The 25,570-nt window shown below is 41.6% G+C and overlaps 1 protein-coding gene across 2 annotated transcripts in view; it reads right to left on the bottom strand.

The window, feature by feature from the left end:
- Window positions 1-25,570, bottom strand: part of LOC109866919 (microtubule-associated protein 1B) — a 66,327-nt gene that overhangs the window by 22,387 nt on the left and 18,370 nt on the right. Inside the window, exon 1 of one of the 2 annotated variants that reach the window (XM_031801496.1) lies at window positions 16,582-16,790. The exons of the other annotated variant lie outside the window; for it this stretch is intronic. The gene's annotated coding sequence lies outside the window, so the exon portion shown is untranslated. Of the gene's footprint in view, window positions 1-16,581; window positions 16,791-25,570 lie in introns of those variants that run through there. 2 annotated transcript variants of the gene reach the window in all.

The raw sequence follows: 25,570 nt of genomic DNA on the forward strand, positions 1-25,570 counted from the left end.
TTGGATATCTTACGTTGTAAGAGTACAGAATATGGGGACATGGGGGAATATACAAAACATGGGCGTAATAGAATACGAGAACAAAGGCATATGATATCAGACGCAGGCAGAATAAGGACAAGTAGGATTACAGTCTATTCCCAGAGAGACGGCGTGTCCCTTTACCCTCCTGATATGCTTTCTCAGGTGAAACAGCAGAAAGGAGACTGCGTTAGCTGCTAGTCCCGGCAGGACGACCCCTCTCTGACATTGCAGACTGGTTCATTGTGATACTTGAACAACAGAGAGTCTTTGTCAAGCAGGGGCTTGACAGGTGAATAATACGCCTACGGGATAGAGACTTAAGAGGCTACCATTGCCTTCACTTCTCAGCATCATCTCGGTGATGACCATGTTGGTTATAACTCTCTGTTTCTTTATTCAGAATAAAGTAGGTTGAGAAAACAGCAGGAAGTTAAACAGGAAGGTTTACTTCAGTATTTAACATTAGAGTAGGAAACCACTGTAAGTAGCAGCACTGCTACTAACGAAGAACGGCACACAGTAGAATTTACAGTAAGTGGCCTATGTCATTGCTACCAGTAAGTAAATATGTTCAGATAACAGAATAATCAAATGTGTAGAAAATCTGATATGATTATACATTACTCATGAAGGCAAAGATGAGTCCGTTAATGATGTAGGCCTAAAGCATGCCCATCAACCTCCAGCCACTATGATGAATAATATAAACACACACGTCTCGATCCTCAGGACTGCATCTGTAGTAGCCTCCACGTCAGACAGCTCTGTTTCTCTGCTTTGCTGTTTTGTTTCTACAGTCCTTTGGAATAGCAGGATGTTCTGCCAAGTTTCCCTCCTCTATTCATCCCCCTGGCTTTTCCTTTAACCCAGAAACATGAAAGCATCCAACTTCATGGAAACTGACATCCCACCAATATGGAACGCCGTTTGGGTCTTTGCGTGTGAAAAAAAAACAACACTATTTGACATGTCAAGTAACACTATTTGATGTGTCAAGTAACACTATTTGATGTGTCAAGTAACACTATTTGATGTGTCAAGTAACACTATTTGACGTGTCAAGTAACACTATTTGATGTGTCAAGTAACACTATTTGATGTGTCAAGTAACACTATTTGATGTGTCAAGTAACACTATTTGATGTGTCAAGTAACACTATTTGATGTGTCAAGCAACACTATTTGATGTGTCAAGCAACACTATTTGATGTGTCAAGCAACACTATTTGACGTGTCAAGTAACACTATTTGACGTGTCAAGTAACACTATTTGATGTGTCAAATAAGCTTGGTCAGGACCTGAATATGACTGCACGTCACTGGTAAAGTTGTCTCGCACACCTACAGTGCTGGTCATTAAAAAAAAAAGTTAGCGAGCACATGGATGCAAACAATGTTCTTCCCCAGAAACATAGAAAACAACATCTGTCTCAGTTGCTATAGTTAGTTAGCTAGCTAACTATAAAGCTAGGTGTCATCTAAAATAACCCTAATTTATAACACTGCTTTTTTTAAATTAATGGTGGTCGGATCCATCTATTTAAAGCTAGCCACAATAAGGATTAGCCACAATGGTGGACTTTGCGGTTAGCCTTCAAAATAAAAGTATGTAATTTGACAGTGATGCAAATGAATAAAAATAGTAGAATTATGCCATAATTGAATGCTAAACGAGGTTGGAATGTTGTTATATAAAATCAACAAAAGACAATAATTTGTTAAGTTGACAAAAATCTGTTGAAATCACACTGATTGTATTATTATACTTTAGAATTGCATTGGAGGCATACTTATTTTACTGTACTTTACTGGATTGTGGATCAATGGCATGGGGAATCAGTCTACTCAGTGAAAAACAATACTGCGTGGATGTTTTGGAGTTTGATTTCTCTGAGGAGGATGTTAGGAAAAAAACATATTGGATATTGATTAGACTGATACCCCATTTCATTGATCCCCAATCCTTAGGTAAAGCTGCAATATAAATGTCAATACACACAATATGCTGACTGGGGAGGTGATTTCCATAGTCACAGTCCCGCGATAAGAGGTACAACGCTAATATTTGCGTAAACTCTTCACAGTTGTGTTCTGTGAGTGTCGCCGAGTAGACTGATACCCGATTTCATTGCTTCACATTCCAACCTTGTTAAACACTATCTTGTCTAAATATGCCATGATTCCACCAATTGTAACCTTCTGCATCACTTTCAAATAGGTACTTTTATTTAGAAGAAAAACCGTAAATTCCATTCATCCTTATTGTGGCTAGCTTCACAACACATAACCCGGTCCGGTCGAGCCTCACTAGATGAAGCAAGCTGGCTGCTTATAACGTTAGCTTTGGGCAACAGAGTTAAGTAGCTGGCTAGCTAGTTCAATTTCAATAGGCAAACAACAAGTGGCTACCTAGCTAATACTTACTCACAAGGATTCCTAAATCATTGTTAAGAATAATGAAAATGACTGCAGTTTCTACTAGCCATTGTTTTCAGGCTGGTTGTATTGGTGCTAGCTAGGTACCAACCTAAAGCTAGCTACCCCAGAAGTTGCAGTCGAACAAATAATGCCTTATTATCAACGCGGTATTGTAAACACATCGTTCGTGGCCGGTGATTAGTTGTTTACAGACTTTTTTTTTCTACAGCTTTGACAGCGCTACCGATAGTAGTGGTGGCGCTTGACTTGTACGTGCAAATTCAGAACACACAACATTCTATAATAGAACTGTGTTATTTGACATGTCAAATGAAAAGCTTAGTTAGTGTTATTTGACGTGTATCTTTTTTTTTTACATGCAAAGACCCAAACGGCGTTCCATACACCAAAGGCATGTCGAAAATCCACCTTTCCTATATTTTAGCTATATTTCTGATTTTTCACTTTCATTTTCACTTATAAATGTAGCTAGCTAGTTTAGCTTATTCAAACACCCGGCTCAAACAGAGGGATGCTATGTTAGCTAGCTATCCAACACTGGAACTCTTCCAAGTCAAGGTAGGCTTTGGTTTTACAAATCTATTGCCACCTGATGTAACTGCTAAACTGCTTACTGACTGTACACTGTGATCAGTGGTGTATTCATTCCGCCGATTCTGTTCAAAAACGTTTCTTAAACAGAAGCAAGCGGAATGAAATGGGGATAAACATACCTGAATTTGTCCAATAGAAACTCTTGTTTGCAACTGTTGGACTAATGATTACACCCTAGATAAGCTAGATGCAGGCTAAATCTTAACCAATGCATTTTATTGTTGAGTTTCCTGCGCAATATCCCCAGACTGCTCTTATTTCACCACTTGTGTATAATTTTCTGACAGCAGCTGTGAACTTCTGAAGCAGCCTCCCTAACGCATTCAGCAATAGGCCTGTTTTAGCAATGTCAAAGAGGCTCACAGAGGAGTTAATTACCATATAATTAGCTTGTGTCCTCACTTCTCTGTACAATGGTGGTCCTGACTTCTTGAAGATACCCATGATACACATGATAAAACCCAAACCACTCACAGACACCCACATCCACACATAATTAATGTGGGAAGCCAGTGAAACCTCAGGAGGAACTAAACTCTTAGCTCCAGACTCACTTGACTTGGCTCTCCATCAGTGGAGGCTCCACAGAGGAGGAAGGGGAGGACATTCCTCCTCAGTGAATTTCCCAAAAATAAAAAGTGAAACTTTTAAAAAGTTGTTATCCTTTTTAGATAAAATTCTACAAAATATATTCACGTCACCAAATAATTGAGTAAAGCACACTGTTTTGCAATGGAGGTCTACAGTAGCCTCAACAGCACTTTGTAGGGTAGCTCCATGGTGTAGCCAGAGGACAGCTAGCTTCCATCCTCCCCTGGGTATACTGACTTCAATTCAAAACTTAGGAGGCTCATGCTTCTCACCCCTATTCCATAGACTTACACAGTAATTATGACAACTTCTGGAGGACATTCTCCAAACTATCAGAGCTCTTGCAGCATGAACTGACATGTTGCCCAAACAATCAGAGAATCAATCTGCTACTGAAAGCATAGCTAGCTAGCACTGTACTGCATAACATGTGGTGAGTAGTTGACTCAGAGAGAGAAAGACAGTTCTGAACCAATCATTTCTTCAAAAATGAAGGGAGAGAGATCACTACCCTACTTAGCAAATGTAGCTAGCTAGTTTAACCTACTCAAACAGAGGGATGCTGTGTTAGCTAGCTGGCTATGACTATCCAACACTGGAACTCATCCAAGTCAAGGTAGGCTTTGGTTTTACAAATGTATTGCCACCGGGGCCCACTGGTGTAAATGTTAAACTGCTTACTGACTGTACATTGTACTAACTGTTTGTTGATCAGTGGTGTATTCATTCCGCCGATTCTATTGAAAAAAAAACTTAAACTGAAGCAAACGGAACGAAACTGGGATAAACCTACCTGAATTTGTACAATAGAAACTCTCATTTGCAACTGTTGGACTAATGACTACACCCTAGATGAGCTAGATGTAATAGAAATAAGGCCATGCTCATAAACATTTTTTGCATCATCCCTCATCTTAAACGGCACCGAACGCCACAGGTTCCATACAGTAGTCCGGGACCCAAAGGAGAGAAGGTCGTTTTCAGACAGAACTGACTGTTACTCTCCTCAGTACTCCTTTACCTGAGCTGACCTGCTTGATATAAATACCCGCATCTGAACTCTGGAAATGGGAGCGCTCTGTTAAAAAAACTGTTAAAACAGAGCACTGATCTGATGATCGACCACGGCCCAGTCACTGCACTGCTCCAAATAGCCTGCTCCACATTTAGCAATCAGGGACTGTGAGGAGGTTGAAGGAATTTAAAACGATCACATCTTCAATTCAAGAGTTTCATTCCAAAACGCTATATATCCATTTTCAGAAATGTTGGTAAATTTGCTTTTATTTTTTAAAGAAATTATGAAAGAGATTGCTGTGTTTTTCACTACCTAATCATGGCATGGGGTTGTTCAATGACATATGTATTTGTTTAAAATCTATCACTTTATGGTTTCATTTCAAAGATACAAATAATCATGTTTCTTTTGTTGCAAAATGCTATATATCCGCCTCACTCTCTGGCACCCTTTTCACACTACCGTGCCCAGTACAGTTGGGCTTGGGCTTGGTTTGGCTCAGTAGTGTGTGAAGGGTATGGATGAGAGATGGTTGACTTACCCAAAGACATCTTCAAAGTACACAAAGCAAGCAGCTGACCATCATGGAACCCCATGGTGCTAAGCTATAGATATAGCTCTAAGGGCTACACCTGATGATGTCATTTCTGTTTACTCCAGCAGTCACTCCTAAGTAACTGAGACAAGGTGACGAAGGTGAGCTTTTAAGCAACACTGACACCCAACAGGGAAGCATAAGAAGGCAATTTGAACCTGATGCCTGCATGGGCCATCTTATCGAAAGACACCCATCGCAGTAAACAATGGTAGCGTGGAGAGGCACATGAAAACAGGGTTAGCGCCGCTAATCTCATTTAGCTAAAGTGACTTCATCCCATTCTGAGGGTAGAGCTTAGTATAACTTTTAGATAAAGAGGAGCACATTGAAATGGAAAATGACAGACCAGGCTATAGTCTCCATAAAAGACAGACCACCAAGTATGAGTCAAAATTCCTGTGTTTGTATCATATTGTACAACAGCTGATGAAACAAACTAAAAGTTTTTAAAAAATTAAATATCAGTGTTATTTCATGATAGTTGCTGGTTGAAAATACAATCTACAAAGGATCCTCGAATAAGCATATTTTGCATGGGTGGAGTTTCAGCTTGCCTGGTGACATCACCAGGCGGTAAATAAGTTAATAGACCGATAACAAAGAGCGTTTCAAACCTCTCTGCCGATAACAGCTAGTTTTCTGTTTCCAGGTGATCTTCCCCCCTCCACTCAGACCACACCTCCACAGCAAAATTCTTGCTTGAGAAATTGTTTTTTTCTAAAAAGCCATGTTTTCTTATTTTTCGCAATTTTTTTGTGGGGAATTTTACCCCCTTTTTCTCCCCAATTTCGTGGTATCCAATTATTAGTAGTTACTATTTTGTCTCATTGCTACAACTCCCGTACGGGCTTGGGAGAGACGAAGGTTGAAAGTCATGCGTCCTCCGAAACACAACCCAACCAAGGAGCACTGCTTCTTAACACAGCGCGCATCCAACCCGGAAGACAGCCGCACCAATGTGTCGGAGGAAACACCGTGCACCTGGCGACCTTGGTTAGCGTGCACTGCGCCCGGCCCGCCACAGGAGTCGCTGGTGCGCGATGAGACAAGGATATTCTTACCGGCGAAACCCTCCCTAACCCGGATGACGCTAGGCCAATTATGTGTCGCCCCACGGACCTCCCAGTTGCGGCCGGCTGCCCTTTTTAGCCATTTTAATGGAAAACTAGTACATTACATTAAAGCTGCAACATGTAACTTGTTGTGTCTTTTCCTTTCAGTTTTGTACACCAGCTTCAAGCAGCTGAAAATACAACATGTTTGGTTATTGAAAATATATTTCACAGCGGTTTAGATGGTCCAACGATTCTCTACACATTGCTTGTTTTGTCACAAAAACTGAAATTAGGAAATGGCGGAGTGATTTCTGCATATTGCACCTTTAAGGCACTTCATTGTTCCTGAGAAATTATTTGATATTTATATAAAATGGCTGCACTTTCATGTAGGCTTCAGTATCAGATTTTGAATCATTGCAGTATCATATCATTACTGCAGACTTGGCATAACAAAATGGCTCCCTCAAATTCAGCCTTTTCTATCCCTGATTCTTTAGAGCCCCTTTACCCCACAGGCTTATTCAGCAGGGTGCAAAATATATAGTCCATTGTAGTTAGAAATGTAAGAGCAGACAGTTGTGAAACATGTCTTAAAAACATGTTGGTAACATACAATACAACTCTGTCTGAATGTTCTGTAACGTGTCACCCTAAACAACTAAACAAACCCCATGCCAACACCACCCAACCATTTCCTGGATGTCAGTTGGCTCGCCACCTTGAACCTGAACAGTAGGTGTATATCCCAGTTCCTCGCTGTAATCCTAGTCCTGTGATTTGGTTGCGCCGGATGATTGTGCTGCTAAGCCAGATAAAGCCTCTCCACGTTAATCGCAGCTGGGCCTCCGAGTACCAATCTCAGACCTCGACCTCGGAATGGTTGTGGCCAAATCACTGAGTCCAGGGGTGTGTTCATGAGGGCACAACAATGGACAACATAAATGAGCATTTCTAATTGGACAAATTCAGATACTACCTTCCCACTTCACTCCATTTCAGACCATGTTCATGCCTAATGAATACCACCCAGATCATCACCTGGGGAAATGAGGCAGGACTATCTGTCTGAGTCTCTGTGTGGGTCTGTATTAGAGATTATGATAACGATTATTGGAGGACCCCAAAAAATGTATACTGATTTAAAATGGGCTGAATTTTATATATATATATATATATTACAATACTGAATGAACAATGAACACTTATTTTAACTTAATATAATACAAATAAAAATCAATTTAGTCTCAAATAAATAATGAAACATGTTCAATTTGGTTTAAATAATGCAAAAACACAGTGTTGGAGAAGAAAGTAAAAGTGCAATATGTGCCATGTGAAAAAGCTAAAGTTGAAATTCCTTGCTTAGAACATGAGAACATATGAAAGCTGGTGGTTCCTTTAAACATGAGTCTTCAATATTCCCAGTTAAGAAGTTTTATGTTGTAGTTATTATAGGAATTATGACCTGTCGACTATTTCCCTTTATACCATTTGTATTTCATAGACCTTTGACTATTGGATGTTCTTATAGGCACTATAGTAATGCCAGCCTAATCTCTGGAGTTGATAGGCTTGAAGACATAAACAGTGCTGTGCTTCAAGCATTGCTAAGAGCTGCTGGCAAACACAGTAAAGTGCTGTTTGAATGAATGCTTATGAGCCTGCTGCTGCCTACCATCTCTCAGTCAGACTGCTCTATCAAATATCAAATCATAGACTTAATTATAATAAACACACAGAAATACGAGCCTCAGGTCATTAATAATATGGTCAAATCCGTAAACTATCATTTCAAAATCAAAACGTTTATTCTTTCAGTGAAATATGGAACCGTTCCGTATTTTATTGAATGGGTGGCAACCCTAAGTCTAAATATTGCTGTTACATTGCACAACCTTCAATGTTATGTCATAATTATGTACAATTCTGGCAAATTAATTACAGTCTTGTTAGGAAGAAATGGTCTTCACACAGTTCACAACGAGCCAGACGACCCAAACTGCTGCATATACCCTGACTCTGCTTGCACAGAAGAGAAGTGACACAATTTCCCTAGTTAATATTGCATGCATTTATTGAAACTAATTATGCAGGTTTAAATATATACACTTCTGTGTGTTGATTTTAAGAAAGGCATTCATGTTCATGGTTAGGTACATTTGTGCAACGATTGTGCTTTTTTCACAAATGTGCTTTTGTTAAATCACCACCCGTTTGGTGAAGTTGAAGTAGCCTGTAATTCAATGGTAAATTAACAGGCACTGCTTTGATCATATGCAACGCAGGACAAGCTAGTTAACCTCGTAATATCATCAACCATGTGTAGTTAACTAGTGATTATGTGAAGATGGATTGTTTTTGATAAGATAAGTTTAATATTAGCTAGCAACTTACCATGGCTCCTTGCAGCCACAAGGTCCTTTTGATGCTGCACTCGCATAACAGGTGGTCAGCCTGCCACGCAGTCTCCTCGTGGATTGCAATGTAATCGGCCATAATCGGCATCCACAAAAGGCAGATTACTGATTGTTATGCAGATGACTGATTATTATGAGAACTTTGAAATCAGCCATGCCGATTAATCGGTCAACCTTTAGTCTATATACTACTCTAAGAAGGCTCCCCTTTCTAAGGCTTCTTACCCTATCTGCAGGGACCAGACAGAATAAACTCCAGGAGGCAAACGGTGGGATATAGCCTGGGCTGGCATCATAGTGCTCTGAGATCTATAGCCAATCATCTCTGACCAGTGAGGAAGGATGTGCTATAATATACAACAAAGGAAAGGATGAAACTAAGTATATTCACCCTCATTAAGTACAGGGCCGGCTCTAGCCTTTTGGGGGCCCCAAGCGAGATTTGGTTGCCCCCCCCCCCATACAAAAAACATCTGTTATACAGTTAATTTCAATTCTATCAATTTTGCCATGAGGTGGAATCAAATAAAATGTTATTTGTCACATGCTTCATAAACAACAGGTGTGGTGTTACGTGAAATGCTTTCTTTTACGGGTCCTTCCCAACAATGCAGAGAAAAAAAATAAAGAGAGAAATGTTGCAATTCTACTAATTTTGCCATGACTTAGGCCATGTTAATAATATCTGAGTGAGAGTGACTAACAAAATCAATGGGGGCCCCCTGGTGCACCCTTGTGTGTTCTACTATTCCAACTCATACCAGTAATTTGAGACACCAACTGAGTTCCTATTATTATTAGAATTATTATTATAATTCTTTGCAGTTTTAAAGCAAGTTTTCTGCAGTTCTACACATTTTGCCATGGGGCGGAGAGAAAACATGGCAATTTTATTTTAAGAAGTACATGCACTTCTAAAAATGTTGACATGGGGCAGAATGTTTTTTGTTTGTTGTTTGACAGCTAATTTCCTGCAATTCTACCCCATTTGAAATGACTTATGCCATGTTATTAATGATATCTGAGTGAGAGGGACAAAAAATGTATGGGGGCCAGCTAGATGTCAGGGTCCCTTGGGAACTTGCCCGACGTGCCATGATTACTACAAGTTTAGTTAGCTGGCTAGACTAATTTAACAATATAAGAATGGTTAGCTGACATGGCTAATTGAATGACTGTCAGTGACTGACATAACAATATAAAAATGGCTAATTCACAACCAAATTTTGAACTTGCACCTTGTGTATTCCACTATTCTAACTCTCAACAGTAAGTTGAGACCTAGACTGAGTTCCTACCGCCTGGGGCCCTAGGCGACCCCTTATGTCGCTTCTGCCTGGAGCCGGCCCGGATTGAGTATCAGGAGATGAAGAGACAAGGAGAACAGAGAAGACACATCGGTGAAGGTATAATAATAGACAATTAAAATACAAGAGGACATAAAGACAGAGAGAGAGAAAAAAGGCAGTAAAGAAAGTGAGGAGACCGCCAGAAAACCAGACAGCCATAAAAACAGACATCCAGAAAACCAGACATCCAGAAAACCAGACAGCCAGAAATCCAGAAAACCAGACATCCAGAAAACCAGACAGCCAGAAAACCAGACAGCCAGAAAACCAGACATCCAGAAAACCAGACAGCCAGAAAACCAGACAGCCAGAAAACCAGACAGCCAGAAAACCAGACAGCCAGAAAACCAGACAGCCAGAAAAGGGCAACAGTAGGGGTTTGACGCTGTGTCACCGTCTCCTAGAGACCCGGGATGCCCACACTGTGCCAACCATGACATCACCACTGCCATTCAGGGGGGCCTACAGCCATTCGGGGGATCCACTGCCACCCGGGGAGGCCTACACTGCCAATAAATATCTCACCTCCAACTCTCCTGACCAAACCATCTTTCACTCTTGTTTCACTATATTGCATCCAAAACCATTGCTTCGTTTTCCTTTTACAGTATTCCATCTAGCTCCATGTAGGCTACGGAGGAGCTTGACTCTTAGGTAAGAGGCTGTGAGGGGAGACGGAACAGTCATTTCTCAAAAATCATTAAGAATTAGGGAAGTGAATTGTATGATGCCGCAAGACGCAAACGATTAGAAGTTGGTAATGAACACTAACTGCACCACAACTTTGTGCTTGTGTAACCACAACTCATCTACAGCCCACACAGCCAGTAACACATCAGAATATCTCTTCTGCATATTGCATGGCAAATGCTCTCGGGGTAGCCAACACACACACACACAATCCTAAGGTGGGCATATCCTATCCATACTTATGTCCAAGAGGTGTCAGTGTTCATGTAATGATTATAAAATGGCGGTCACAAATGAGTCAGATGCACAGTGACATGTCATCCATCACCATGACAAACCCAAGACAGGGTCACAGGGTTGAATAGACAACAACCAGGGGACACGAATTATGAAAAATACCTGTCAAGGTGACCTTCAGCACAATGACAAGTGATACCATGATACCATTGCTTAAGGTGAGAAAACCCAGAGAGAGAAAGAACATTCTCCGTCCTTTTCCATCTCACAAATCTTATTTTGGGAATCCAGCAAGCAAGGAGGTAGAAATTCCCATAAGATATCCCATAGATATTCCTCTTCATGTGAATGTTAAGTATGTAACATTTTTGGACAACGGATTTCCATTATGGAGGTTATTCATTCAAAACTTTTCGGCCCACTCATGTTTTGTCCCTCACTGTATTTGTGATTTGGATTGTGTCCTTACTTGGAGTGTTGAAATGTATGAGTATGTTTGTTGAGGCTTGAGGCATATGTCTTCCCTTCAAGACAAAAGCTCACACAATACACACAACAAAAAAAGAATCAAGAATAGCTGCAACCCATATCATGAGAATGACACCAAGCCAGCATGGTGACAAATCTAATCCTTTCGTTTCCTCGGGGAGAATTTTAGTATGGAACTCTACGTCAAAAAAAAAATGCAGGGATGTAGGCTACATGAAATTGAGCCCAAGCACCTCAGTGCCTAAAGGTGTGTCAGGCCAATTGGATGCCTGGTACTCCAGGCCTAGTCAGCAGATTTGGGATCAGGATGGGAGATGGAGCAGGACGACCATTGGGGACCAGTGGGAATAGAAGCCTTCAGTAGAGGACCAATGTTTACTGCTGTACTGCGCCGTTCAAGGGAAACATCACATCAGCCCAATATTCCTGCTTTCAGCAATAATTGCCTGTCTGTGCTGTGACTGCTGTCTGTTCGCTCGTTCGACTGCTCGTACTCCCGCTCTGTCTCTCTGATAATGAAGATAAAACTATCTGTCCTTTCTCTTTGCTCATTTGAGCTGCTCTTGACATAACATGGACTTAGTCTTTTACCAAATAGGGCGGTCTTCTGTATACAAACCCTACCTTGTCACAACACAACTGATTGGCTCAAACGCATTAAGAAGGAAAGAAATTCCACAAATTAAATTTTAACCAGGCACACCTGTTAATTGAAATGCATTCCAGGTGACTACCTCATGAAGCTGGTTGAGAGAATTTCAAGATTATGCAAAGCTGTCATCAAGGCAAAGGGTGGCTACTTTGATGAATCTAAAATCTAAAATCTATTTTGATTTGTTTAGCACTTTTTTTGGTTACTAAATGATTCCATAGGTGTTATTTAATCGGTTTGATATCTTCACTATTATTATTCTACAATGTAGAAAATAGTACAAATAAAGAAAACCCTTGAATGAGTAGGTGTGTCCAGACTTTTGAATGGTACTGTGTGTGTGTGTGTGTGTGTGTGTGTGTGTGTGTGTGTGTGTGTGTGTGTGTGTGTGTGTGTGTGTGTGTGTGTGTGTGTGTGTGTGTGTGTGTGTGTGTGTGTGTGTGTGTGTGTGTGTGTGTGTGTGTGTGTGTGTGTGTGTGTGTGTGTATAATTAATGACACTGTATGTTCAGATTATAAACATAATTGTATATGTTCCAGCACACATATCAATAACTGTGCTAAACCATGAGTCATGCATTCACCGGACTTTGGGTATATGAACAGGAATAAGCAATTAAGCAACTTCCGCATGGTTGACTTAGGGCTTGATTCAATCAAATCTGCTTTAGCCAACATCCGCATAGCGATTGTTTTGGCAGTGTCTGTTTTGGAGGGTAAATCAGACCGAGTGCTGTGTGAAACAATGGTGACACAGTACTCAGTCTGGTTAAACCAAGCTAGGCAATCTAGCTAGCTAGACTAAATCGCAGCTTTATGTAAGGCAACACACATCTTTGAATGGTGGATTGTATTTTAGTCAAGCTATTCCGAGCCTTATTACTGTTATTATTGTTGTTATTATTATTATTTTTTGTCTGTGTGTTTGCGTGTGCATGTTTGTTTCTTTGTTTGCATGGAATCCTTCATGGAATCCTGCTGTTATTCATAGATTGCACTTCGCTTCAACCAATTAGTTGATCTAAACAAAAGGTCTCCGTGATTACATTAATTCGAACATATTTCCCCAGACGTGCAACCTGTCAGCCAGGTCATGAACCAACACTCCTAATCCCGGTGTGAGAGTGGTTCTTTGTTTCAAACCCAATCCCAAATCCTGACAGATTAGGAAGTAAGCACCCTGTTGAATCAATAATGCACAGTCCAGACGCTAAATTTATGGCGAGACGAACTGACTAGAAATTAAGATACTGTTCTCAACACTTCCTCGTTGGTTTTGGGTCAAATTCAGGAATAACAATGACCTCTTGTGTTAAAGAAACCAGAATTTGTATTGCACTAAATAGCGATATTAGGCAACATAATGTTCTATTTTCTCCCGAGATTGCCAAACAATTTGTATGTTGATGTAAAGCCCATCGGTCATTAATGTTTCAACCTCTGTGTTGAGAAGTCAGGTTTTTACCATCATTTCCTGGTTTTAAAGTGCACCAAAAATGACACTAACCATAAGTCTTAGCATTTCTGCAGACACAAACATACCCTGGGTCTGTTCTAACGTGACCACCTGCAAATCTAAGGCTGATTGTTCTTCTTTTGTGGGAGTGGTAGCAAACCAACCTTTATTTGCATGCAATTAACATATATTAATATGTATTACCATTTCTCCCAACAATTAACATATATTAATATGTATTACCATTTCTCCCAACAGTGGAAGAACTGTTCCGGCGTGATGCATGAAACAGAGGCTAGTTCACCCGCACCACGCACAATGAGCGGCAGAGGCTCCCAAACTAGCATCAAAAGTCTGGCGAGGCACACTGCAATGTTTCAGACAGCACTCAATCCCCGCTCTTCCAGATAGAAAGTGAGGTAGTGGTGTTTGAACTAGGGCTAAGACTCCATCGATTTGAAACTATTAAGTAAGTCGTTGTAGCAAATTATACACGCATAATGACGACGGTAATCGCAACGTCCTTCAATTAGAAATGTATTTAAAGGGGATGAAGTTGGATCACCTGATCGTGCCTGTCTGCCAGTTTCAACCAGAATGCTTTGGCAGACCACTACTGTTTATTAAGCTTATGTCTATGGATGTGAAATGGCCAGATTTTTATGGATATGGTTATTTAAATCACTAAATTTCCTATAAACTTGGTAATACGAATTGAATGAATGGGACCGTAAATAAAACGGCAACACACTCCATAATCTATGTTGCCTACAGCTATGGCAAATGTCTCTATTTGCCTTGGAGGTTGCGTCATGAAATTGACAACCAAAGGGCTTGATTCAATCTGTATCGCAAAAGTTCAGCGCTATAGCGCGATTGAAATTGAAAGGCAATGATGCGGGAACATTGCCATTCACGGTAAAATTGGCACATGACGTCTCAACTGGAAATTACCTTTACATTTAAACTGCCCTAACTACAGCGATAGAGATTGAATTGAGCCCAAAGCCTTCCCAAAGCACACCAGAACACATGTCTTGTTTTTCCTACAGACCATTGTCCAGTCTACATATCTGCTCAAATTACCATAACCCTATCAGGAAACAAAGCATTTATCCTAGTAAAGTGTATGTAGGCTGTGTGGGTTGAACAGTGGGTAGCAACGACAGTGTGACTCAACGACAGTGTGACTCAGGCTAAACCTAGCCTTGCTAAGCTAGCCAATAGCTCTACAAAGCTCGATGAAATGCTATATGCTACGACTGATATAGCTAGCTCCTAGAGAGCACCCAAACAGGTTTATCTAATGCACATTAGCTTTGACTTTTGCCCATTTAGCTGACTGTCAGGCTGGTGCACTTTCACTTGACTCTGGTGGGTGAGAGAGCTACATTATGTTCAAGTTGTTCTTCGTTGGGATTCAAAGCATTACCCCAAAATGTGTGCCTGCGAGCCTGATTATTTTATTGTAAAAAAAATAACAAATAAAAATCCCAATGGTAGCCCCTCCACTTTACAGTCATACTAATGGCTAATTCATTAATTTACATAAACGTTCATTATATTACAGAAGGAGAATAAATGCAGTATCCTATCAATTCGCGTAACATCATTTGAATCCCTCTTTCATCCCTGCTATTCCTCTGTTGATCAGTATTTCCATTCATCATCACTGGTCGTACAGTCGGCAGGCGCAAACAGATTAATGTGCACGCACGCACACACGCACACACACACACACACACACACACACACGCTGCGTCTGAGTCACACAGACCATTGCTGAGTCACTGGAGGCCTGGGACAGTCCCAATTCACCCAGCACAACACTAGTATCCATAGGTAACAACATTGCTACAGAATCTCAAAGAAAAATGTACTAATCACATCGTATTAAACAGCAGAACAAATAATCTTCATGACACGTTTCTTTACAACATTCACAATAACACAGAAAGCATGCTGCCCTAGGCAATAGCTGAACAAAGAAAATCAGTACCAACATTTCTGACATTGACAAACGAGACTAATTCATCCAGTTTACGATTAACGATCTTAAAATCTTTAGAAAATGCACCCATTCCTAAGTGACGTAAACTTTATTATAGTCTATTTGGGAGTTTAGAGGGACGTTTGTGCGTGCTTGTTTTGATTCTCAATATTGTCCTCGATGTACCGAGAGGTAAACACACGTAACGTCGTTCTCAACAACGTATCCATATCACGCCCGCTCGCGGTTAAAACAACATACATCATCCAATCGAGCGGAACGAATCGAACTACAGCTCAAGGCGCCCAGTGGAAACAAACCAGCATTCTATTGCGCCGATTTAATTACATTTCTATCTCAATATATTCAATACTACATCTTAATGAATACCACGGCTACATTTTTTTTTAACCTGATACAGTTCAATATTAAAACGAATTATGCCACATGCGCGTGTGTAATCTTCACTTCATAGTGCATTAATCTAGTTACTTTGGACAAGGCAAAGAGTGGTTAAACTCCGTCACCTGAGCGTTCTGTACCGCTCTCCCATATGTCAAGGTAGGTTTAAATAAGTGTCTGATTATTTAATGACTTAGTACTGTCTGGCATTATTTTCAACAAATTACTGTCACGGCAAATATGCTATTCAAACAATAAGAATTAAATGTGAATTAAAAAGTCACCCTGTGCATGGGAATACGGTGGATAAATCAGATGCGTCTAAAAATGGGCTCATAATGTTTCTGATGAAATACATTGAAATGTAATGCAGTCATCTGAGGATAAAGGGAGAGGAGTCAGTCGCCCTACGTCACAAGTCTATCGGTACACATCTAGTCTACCATTGATCAATTCCATGCAAACATAAGGATAACGGACTCCATTTTAGGAACGGCTGAATATATAGCCTAATCATTCGGCATATTTTATGTAAAACCGATTTGCCAGGATTACTTGTCATAGACAGATTTACATACCGTTACCGATGCCGAGCCACTTAAGCGTAGAGTCGTGTGTCTAGAAACCAGAGAGGAGCATTGGTGGTGTGCGCGTCAGGCGCGCGGGCGGGGCGAGAAGGAGGAGGATGAGGGAGGGATTGGAGAGAAGATTGGCAGATTTTGATACGAATGCAGGCCTGTGGCAAAGCGGAACGGGATGCGGCAACATCATCTGCAGCCACCAGCCGTCTATGGTTCAGCTACGACTTTTTGGACCAGTGAGGGGCGCTGTGCGACTCACATATTGCACCAGCTTTAACTCTTCCACTGCTAAGACTAAGCACAAAACATTCTGGTGAGTAAGACAGGGTCGGATTGGGACAACAATTCGGCCCTGTCCGCACCACCAACTCATCCTAAAAACGAAAATCCTACAATATATATACTGCAATTCAGAAAGTATTCACACCACTTGACTTTTGCCACATGTTGTTGTTACAGCCTGAATGTAACATTTATTCAATTTAGATTCTGTGTCACTGACCTACACACAATACCCCATAATGTCAAAGTGGAATTATGTTCATCACACATTTTTACAAATTAATAAAAATGAAAAGCTGAAATGTCTTGAGTCAATAAGTATTCAACACCTTTCTTATGGCAAGCCTAAATAGGTTCAGGAGTAAAAATGTGCTTAACAAGTCACATAATGAGTTGCATGGACTCACTTTGTGTGCAATAATTAAAATGATTTTTGAATGACTACCTCAACTCTGTACCCCACACATATGTAAGGTCCCTCAGTCGAGCAGTGAATTTCAAACCCAGATTTAACCACAAAGACCAGGGAGGTTTTCCAATGGGTGAAAAAATAATAATAAGTCAGACACTGAATATCCCTTTGAGCATGGTGAAGTTATTACACTTTGGATGGTGCATCAATACACACAGTCACTACAAAGATACAGGCGTCCTTCCTAACTTGGCGTCCTACACAGGCGTCCTATACAGGCGTCCTTCCCAACTTCCTAAGTTGCCGGAGAGGAAGGAACCACTCAGGGATTTCACCATGAGGCCAATGGTGACTTTAAAACAGTTACAGAGTTTATTGGCTGTGATAGGAGAAAACTGAGGATTGATAAACAACATTGTAGTTACTCCACAATACTAACCTTAATGACAGAGTGAAAAGAAGGAAGCCAGTACAGAATACAAATATTCCAAAACATGCACCCTGTTTGCAATAAGGCACTAAATTAAACTGGAAAACAATGTGGCATTTTTTAAAACTTAATATCCATAATGCAAAGCGTTATGTTTGGGGCAAATACAACACATCACTGAGTACCATTCTTTATATTTTCAAGAATGGTGGTGGCTGCATCATGTTATGGGTATGCTTGTTAGGATAAAAAATAAATTGAATAGAGCTAAGCACAGGCAAAATCCTAAAACACCAGGACTGGAGTTGCTTACCAAGATGACATTGAATGTTCCTGAGTGGCTTAGTTACAGTTTTGACTTGAAAATGGCTGTCTGGGAATGATCAACAACCAACTTGACATAGCTGGAATAACTTTAAAAAGAATGTGAAAATATTGTACGATCCAGGTGTGCAAAGATCTTAGAAACTTACCCAGAAAGACTCACAGCTATAATCACTGCCAAAAGCTATTCTAACATGTATTGACTTGAGGGTGTGAATACTTCATTTTCAATAAATTAGCAAAAAAAACACGTGGTGATCATCCGTTCACCTACTCTGCATCTCACAAAGACATGGCGGTTAGAACCAAAAATCTCAAATTTGGACTCATCAGACCAAAGGACAGATTTTCACAGGTTTAATGTCCATTGCTCTTGTTTCTTGGCCCAAGTAAGTCTCTTCTTATTATTGGTGTCCTTTAGTAGTGGTTTCTTTGCAGCAATTTGACCACGAAGGCCTGATTCACGCAGTCTCCTCTGAACAGTTGATGTTGTTACTGTTACTTGAACTATGTGAAGCATTTATTTGCCTCAATTTCTGAGGCTGGAACTTCAAAGAACCTATCCTCTGCAGCAGAGGTAACTCTGGGTCTTCCTTTCCTGTGGTGGTCCTCATGAGAGCCAGTTTCATCATAGTACTTGATGGTTTTTGCGACTGCACTTGAAGAAACTTTAAAAGTTCTTGAAATGTTCCAGATTGACTGGCCTTCATGACTTAAAGTAATGATGGATTGTCATTTCTCTTTGCTTATTTGAGCTGTTCTTGCCATAATATGGACTTGGTCTTTTAACAAATAGGGCTATCTTCTGTATACCACCACTACACAACTGATTGGCTCAAACGCATTAAGAAGGAAATAACTTCCACAAATGAACTTTTAACAAGGCACCTCTATTGAAATGCATTCCAGGTGACTACCTCATGAAGCTGGTTGAGAGAATGCCAAGAGTGTGCAAAGCAGCAATCAAGGCAAAGGGTGGTTACTTTGAATAATCTAAAATATATTTTGATGTGGTTTACACTCTTTTGGTTACTACATGATTCCATATGTGTTATTTCAGAGTTTTGATGTCTTCATTATTCTTCTACAATGTAGAAAATAGTCAAAATAAAGAAAAACCCTGGAATGAGTAGGTGTGTCCAAACTGTATATATACAGTGCATTCGTAAAATATCCCGACCCCTTGACTTTTTCCACATTTTGTTACGTTAGTCAAAAAACAAACAAAAACTTCACACAATTCTGTCATATACGCAAAATGTTTAGACTGGGAAGCATGCAACAGGCTTAAGATAAGTGTTTAACATGTCATTAACCACATCAATATGATTTTGTAATTTGATCCCCATATGCAATGTAGATGACGCTGCATTAAATCATTCATTTGTGCAGCATGACTGATTTACAGACGATCTGGAACTTAGCCAAAGATTGCCAGCTACAGAGTCAGACGTGGCACCAGTGTAATTCTGAGGGTCATCCAAAACTCATTGTCATTAGCATCTCTTTTGTAAATGAATTAGGGTGAAGTTTCCCCTAGGTACAGATCTAGGATCATCTTCCCCTTCCCCAATCCTAACCTAACCATTATTGGTGGGAATGCAAAACTGGCCCAAGGTCAGCGTCTCTGGGCAACTTAACACCTACATCTCACAAGGTATGCTACATTTCACTGCTCAGCAGTGCTCTTTTTAGACCTCACCTAATAACACACACACCTTCAAAGTAAACATTCCTGCCATGGACTATGTTCTGTTACAGTATGTGTCCAGGGCTGATACGCCCCCCGTCAACCCAGGGTTGGATTCTGTTTGGCCCACCAGGGTACCATTGATGTGTGTGGTGTGGGAATGGTCTGAGAGATCAATGGGATGATGAGATGGTTTTCGTCCCTCTGACCTAAGCTTTATCTCTCTCTCTCGCGCGCTATCTATCCTCCCTCTCACCTTTCCTTCTCCCCTTTTTTCTATGTTTTTTTCTCCATTTTCTTTCTCCATCTTTCTCTCTCTCTCTCTCCATCTCTCTCTCTCTCTCTCTCTCTCTCTCTCTCTCTCTCTCTCTCTCCGAACCAGACTACAGTGATATCAGGCCCTGGGATCAATATGAATGTTTTGAATAATTCAACATCTGCTTCAATAATGCATGATGTGCGCACACACACACACGCACACACAAACACATACATACACACCGTTTTGGAGAGATGGTGCTCTTACACCAGGGTCTGTGCTATCCAGGATCCATGGGATGTACATACCCCATTGAGGTTTACATTTAAATTGGTTAAGCTTATGGTAAAAGTTATGGTTAGGGTAAGGGTAGGGGTTAGGGTTAAGGTTTAGTGTAGGGACGTCCCAAGGATACCACAGACCCTCACGCCAGGTGCCTCTGAAGCCACTTTTTACTCTTGGCTATTTGATTCTCTATTTGTAATCATGGGATTTTTTCCCCCATTCATAGTATACATTTGTGAGGTTCCACAACTGTATGAAGTCTACATGAAACAAATCTAATCAGTGACATTGCCTTGTGCTTTTGGGTCTTGTAGATTTTCATGTTGTACTGAATTAACACAAAAGGGAGAGATTTAAAAAGAGTAGAAAATATTGAAACAACTGATACAGTATGCTCCGTAATTGGCCATTAGGCCTGCACCAAAGATCATTCCTGGGTTTCTAAGATATACACTCACCCTCTCCTGCTGGCTCAAGAAATGGTCAAATCACAAGGATCCATATCCCGCAGTGCCCGAAGCGCTGTCTGAGTCTTTAATCTGAGATGCTAAATATCCGTCACCAAAGAGAATACTCTTACCTTGCAAAACCTCACCATTCTCAATATTCTTTCTACAGTGCCCCACAACAGATAAAACACTCCACCTATTTCTGTGGGTGAGTACAGGGAGGAAGATTGTACCTCCGAGAGACTACATGAACTGTCGAGAGTTGAACATGAAAAATGGACGCTGGCAAAAACCTTGATCCATGTATTGCTCTTTCTGAAACATTTTCAGTGAAACCTCAGCGAAAGAAAATGAAACCTTACAGAATGAGACCCCAGCAACATTTCTGAAATATGACCCAACATTTACACGCTGACTATTTTATTTCACCACTCTTCCCATTGGGAGAGTTAGCGTGCACTAATATGCCTGGTGAGTGTAAATGGGATTAACGGACAGTCAGTCCACCATGATGACACTGCATTTTACTGCTATTGGATTAGCATAGCAGCAGCAGATTGGATGTACTGTAGCTAGTGACTATGGGCCATTGAGTACTTCCGTGTGGTAGCATATGCCTATTTCCCAAATAGCACCCTATTTTCTGTATAGTGGGTGGCACCCTATTACCTTCATAGTGTAGCACTATGTAGGGAATATGGTGCCATTTTGAGCACAGCCTATAATTTATCGGCATAAGCCTAATACTCATAGTTAATGTCAGCCCATTGTTAGCCTTTTACAACGTTCACTGGATTCTCCCTACAGTATGCACTCCTGTGTATCTCATTTTGACTTCCCTTTCTCAATCTGTAGCCCTGTACACTCTTTCTCACCTCCTGCTGAGCTGTAATGCACTGTAGTAGAGCAAAAACGCTTCCTAGAGAGCACAAGTCAATCCAATGTGCAGGGAGGTGGAAATAGAGAAGTCAAGTGCAAGGCCATGTTCTGTTGGTTTAGATACTACTGACATGTAATGGAAGCTGGCAACTCTTCATCCTCCATTCAAATAATGGCTATTTTTATGGACTCGTTTGCAGTGCGCGTGTGCCTGTGTGTGTGTCTTGACCCCGGCCTGTGCAACTGGGTCCTGGACTTTCTGACGGGCCGCCCCCAGGTGGTGAGGGTAGGAAACAACATCTCCACCCCGCTGATCCTCAACACTGGCGCCCCACAAGGGTGCGTTCTCAGCCCTCTCCTGTACTCCCTGTTCGCCCATGACTGCGTGGCCATGCACGCCTCCAACTCAATCATCAAGTTTGCAGATGAGACTACAGTGGTAGGCTTGATTACCACCAACGATGGGAAGGCCTACAGGGAGGAGGTGAGGGCCCTCGGAGTGTGGTTTCAGGAAAATAACCTCACACTCAACGTCAACAAAACAAAGGAGATGATCGTGGACTTCAGGAAACAGCAGAGGGAGCACCCCCCTATCCACATCGACGGGACAGAAGGTGGAATGTTTTAAGTTACCCGGCGTACACATCATGGACAAACTGAAATGGTCAACCCACACAGACAGTGTGGTGAAGAAGGCGCAAAAATCGCCTCTTCAACCTCAGGAGGCTGATGAAATTTGGCTTGTCACCGAAAACACTCACAAACTTTAACAGATGCACAATCGAGAGCATCCTGTCGGTGCTGTATCACCGCCTGGTACGGCAACTACTCCGCCCACAACCGTAAGGCTCTCCAGAGGGTACACCTACACCACCTGATGTCACAGGAAGTCAAAAAAGATCATCAAGGACAACAACCACCCAAGCCACTACCTGTTCACCACGCTATCATCCAGAAGCTGAGGTCAGTACAGGTGCATCAAAGCTGGAACCGAGAGACTGAAAAACAGCTTCTATCTCAAGGCCATCAGACTGTTAAACAGCCATCACTAACATTGAGTGGCTGCTGCCAACATACTGACTCAAATCTCTAGCGACTTTAATCATTAAAAATTGGATGTAATAAATGTATCACTAGTCACTTTAAACAATGTCACTTGATATAATGTTTACATACCCTACATTACTCATCTCATATGTATATACTGTACTCTATAACATCTACTGCATCTTGCCTATGCCGCACAGCCATCGTTCATCCACATATTTATATGTACATATTCTTATTCATTCCTTTACACTTGTGTCTATAAGGTAGTTGTTGTGAAATTGTTAGATTACTTGTTAGATATTACTGCACGGTCGGAACTAGAAGCTACACTCGCATTAACATCTGCTAACCATGTGTGTGTGACCAATACAATTTGATTTGATTTGTGTGTGAGTGTGTGTGTCACAGGAAAAAGTGGGTACCACACGTAAGTGTAAGGGTTGTTCACAATCAACTCCGACTATCAAAACACTACCATTCCTCCAAAAAAGTAACCCACAGCTCAACCTGGGCTACTACTCAGGGAGACTCAGTGTGCAGGGTGACCCAGTCAGATCCCCCGGGGCTAGCAGGGTAATTAATGGCAGTGACAAGAAGCAGAAACCAGTTTCAGGGCCCTAAATGAGGTCAGAGAACTGGGCTGCACAGAATCGCAGGGCACTAATAGGACCAGGAAGTGTCGGTTATAGAACATGGAAGTGTCTCAGGACCTCTTGATGACTCTATCACACAGTGTTATAAAGCAGTGCTCTACCACTATGGTCTGACTTGAAGATTTAGAAAGACAAAAGGGTATAAACAGGAAGAAGAACAGCCTAGATGCTTGTTAAACAATAAGTAACTATATAGTATTTATGGGTATTTTACTATATAGTATTTAACACTTTACTGTACCCCTCCCCGTATGTATTCATGAAGTCTTTATAACAGCTTCGTAAGACATAACATTTACCATAGTCAGTCATAAACATTTCTAATAAAGCTTCAACTTTGACAATCAATGTGATTAAGGCTTGATTACTTGTTGTTGCTGTTAGGTCATTAATACAATACATTCGGAATGTATTCCGACTCCTTCACTCTTACCACATTTTGTTGAATGGAGCAGGGTACAGAGAGATCCTTGATGAAAACCTGCCCCAGAGCGCTGAGGACTTCAGACTGGGGAGAAAGCATGTATTGTTGTGTGCATTGTGCTTCACGTCCCACCCCATTAGTTTCTTATCATGTGTGTGTGACTGCCTGGCTTAGTTAGAAAGTTCACATGAAGTAAGGCAGCTCCAAAATGTAGGTGTTTCAGCCTAGCATAGTGTTGATGGGGCAGCCAGAGGAAAATACAGAGCTTAGGGGTTAGTAGTGCTATCTAGATTGGCTCAGTGTTCTGTCACTCAAGAGGAGGAACATAGATGCAACTAAGAAAATTGGAACCATTGACCCTGGATCTAATTAATGATCATCTACCCACTACCCTCAAGCCGCCTCTAACCTCTGTCATGTCACACAATGTATGAATTTTCACATACATTTTTAAGAGGTTATTTTGAAGTCGTAAAGGCAATTTTGGCGTCACTGTACTAAAATGTTTTATTATTATTGAATTGGAGGGGATATTGTGCAGTGGGATATGGTGCAGTGGGATATTGTGCAGTGGGATATGGTGCAGTGGGATATTGTGCAGTGGGATATGGTGCAGTGGGATATGGTGCAGTGGGATATTGTGCAGTGGGATATGGTGCAGTGGGATATGGTGCAGTGGGATATTGTGCAGTGGGATACGGTGCAGTGGGATATTGTGCAGTGGGATATGATGCTGTGGGATATGGTGCAGTGGGATATTGTGCAGTGGGATATCGTACAGTGGGATATGGTGCAGTGGGATATTGTGCAGTGGGATATGGTGCAGTGGAATATTGTGCAGTGGGATATGGTGCAGTGGGATATGGTGCAGTGGTATATGGTGCAGTGGGATATGGTGCAGTGGGATATCGTGCAGTGGGATATCGTGCAGTGGGATATCGTGCAGTGGGATATGGTGCAGTGGGATATTGTGCAGTGGGATATGGTGCAGTGGGATATGGTGCAGTGGGATATTGTGCAGTGGGATATGGTGCAGTGGGATATGGTGCAGTGGGATATGGTGCAGTGGGATATGGTGCAGTGGGATATGGTGCAGTGGGATATGGTGCAGTGGGATATGGTGCAGTGGGATATGGTGCAGTGGGATATGGTGCAGTGGGATATGGTGCAGTGGGATATGGTGCAGTGGGATATTGTGCAGTGGGATATGGTGCAGTGGGATATTGTGCAGTGGGATACGGTGCTGTGGGATATGGTGCAGTGGGATATTGTGCAGTGGGATATGGTGCAGTGGGATATTGTGCAGTGGGATATCGTACAGTGGGATATTGTGCAGTGGGATATTGTGCAGTGGGATATTGTGCAGTGGGATATGGTGCAGTGGGATATGGTGCAGTGGGATATGGTGCAGTGGGATATTGTGCAGTGGGATATGGTGCAGTGGGATATGGTGCAGTGGGATATTGTGCAGTGGGATATGGTGCAGTGGGATATGGTGCAGTGGGATATGGTGCAGTGGGATATTGTGCAGTGGGATATGGTGCAGTGGGATATTGTGCAGTGGGATATGGTGCAGTGGGATATGGTGCAGTGGGATATTGTGCAGTGGGATATTGTGCAGTGGGATACGGTGCTGTGGGATACGGTGCAGTGGGATATTGTGCAGTGGGATATGGTGCAGTGGGATATGGTGCAGTGGGATATGGTGCAGTGGGATATGGTGCAGTGGGATATGGTGCAGTGGGATATGGTGCAGTGGGATATGGTGCAGTGGGATATGGTGCAGTGGGATATGGTGCAGTGGGATATCGTGCAGTGGGATATCGTGCAGTGGGATATCGTGCAGTGG

This window comes from Oncorhynchus kisutch, linkage group LG22 (assembly GCF_002021735.2).
Source record: "Oncorhynchus kisutch isolate 150728-3 linkage group LG22, Okis_V2, whole genome shotgun sequence".
Taxonomy (NCBI): domain Eukaryota; kingdom Metazoa; phylum Chordata; class Actinopteri; order Salmoniformes; family Salmonidae; genus Oncorhynchus; species Oncorhynchus kisutch.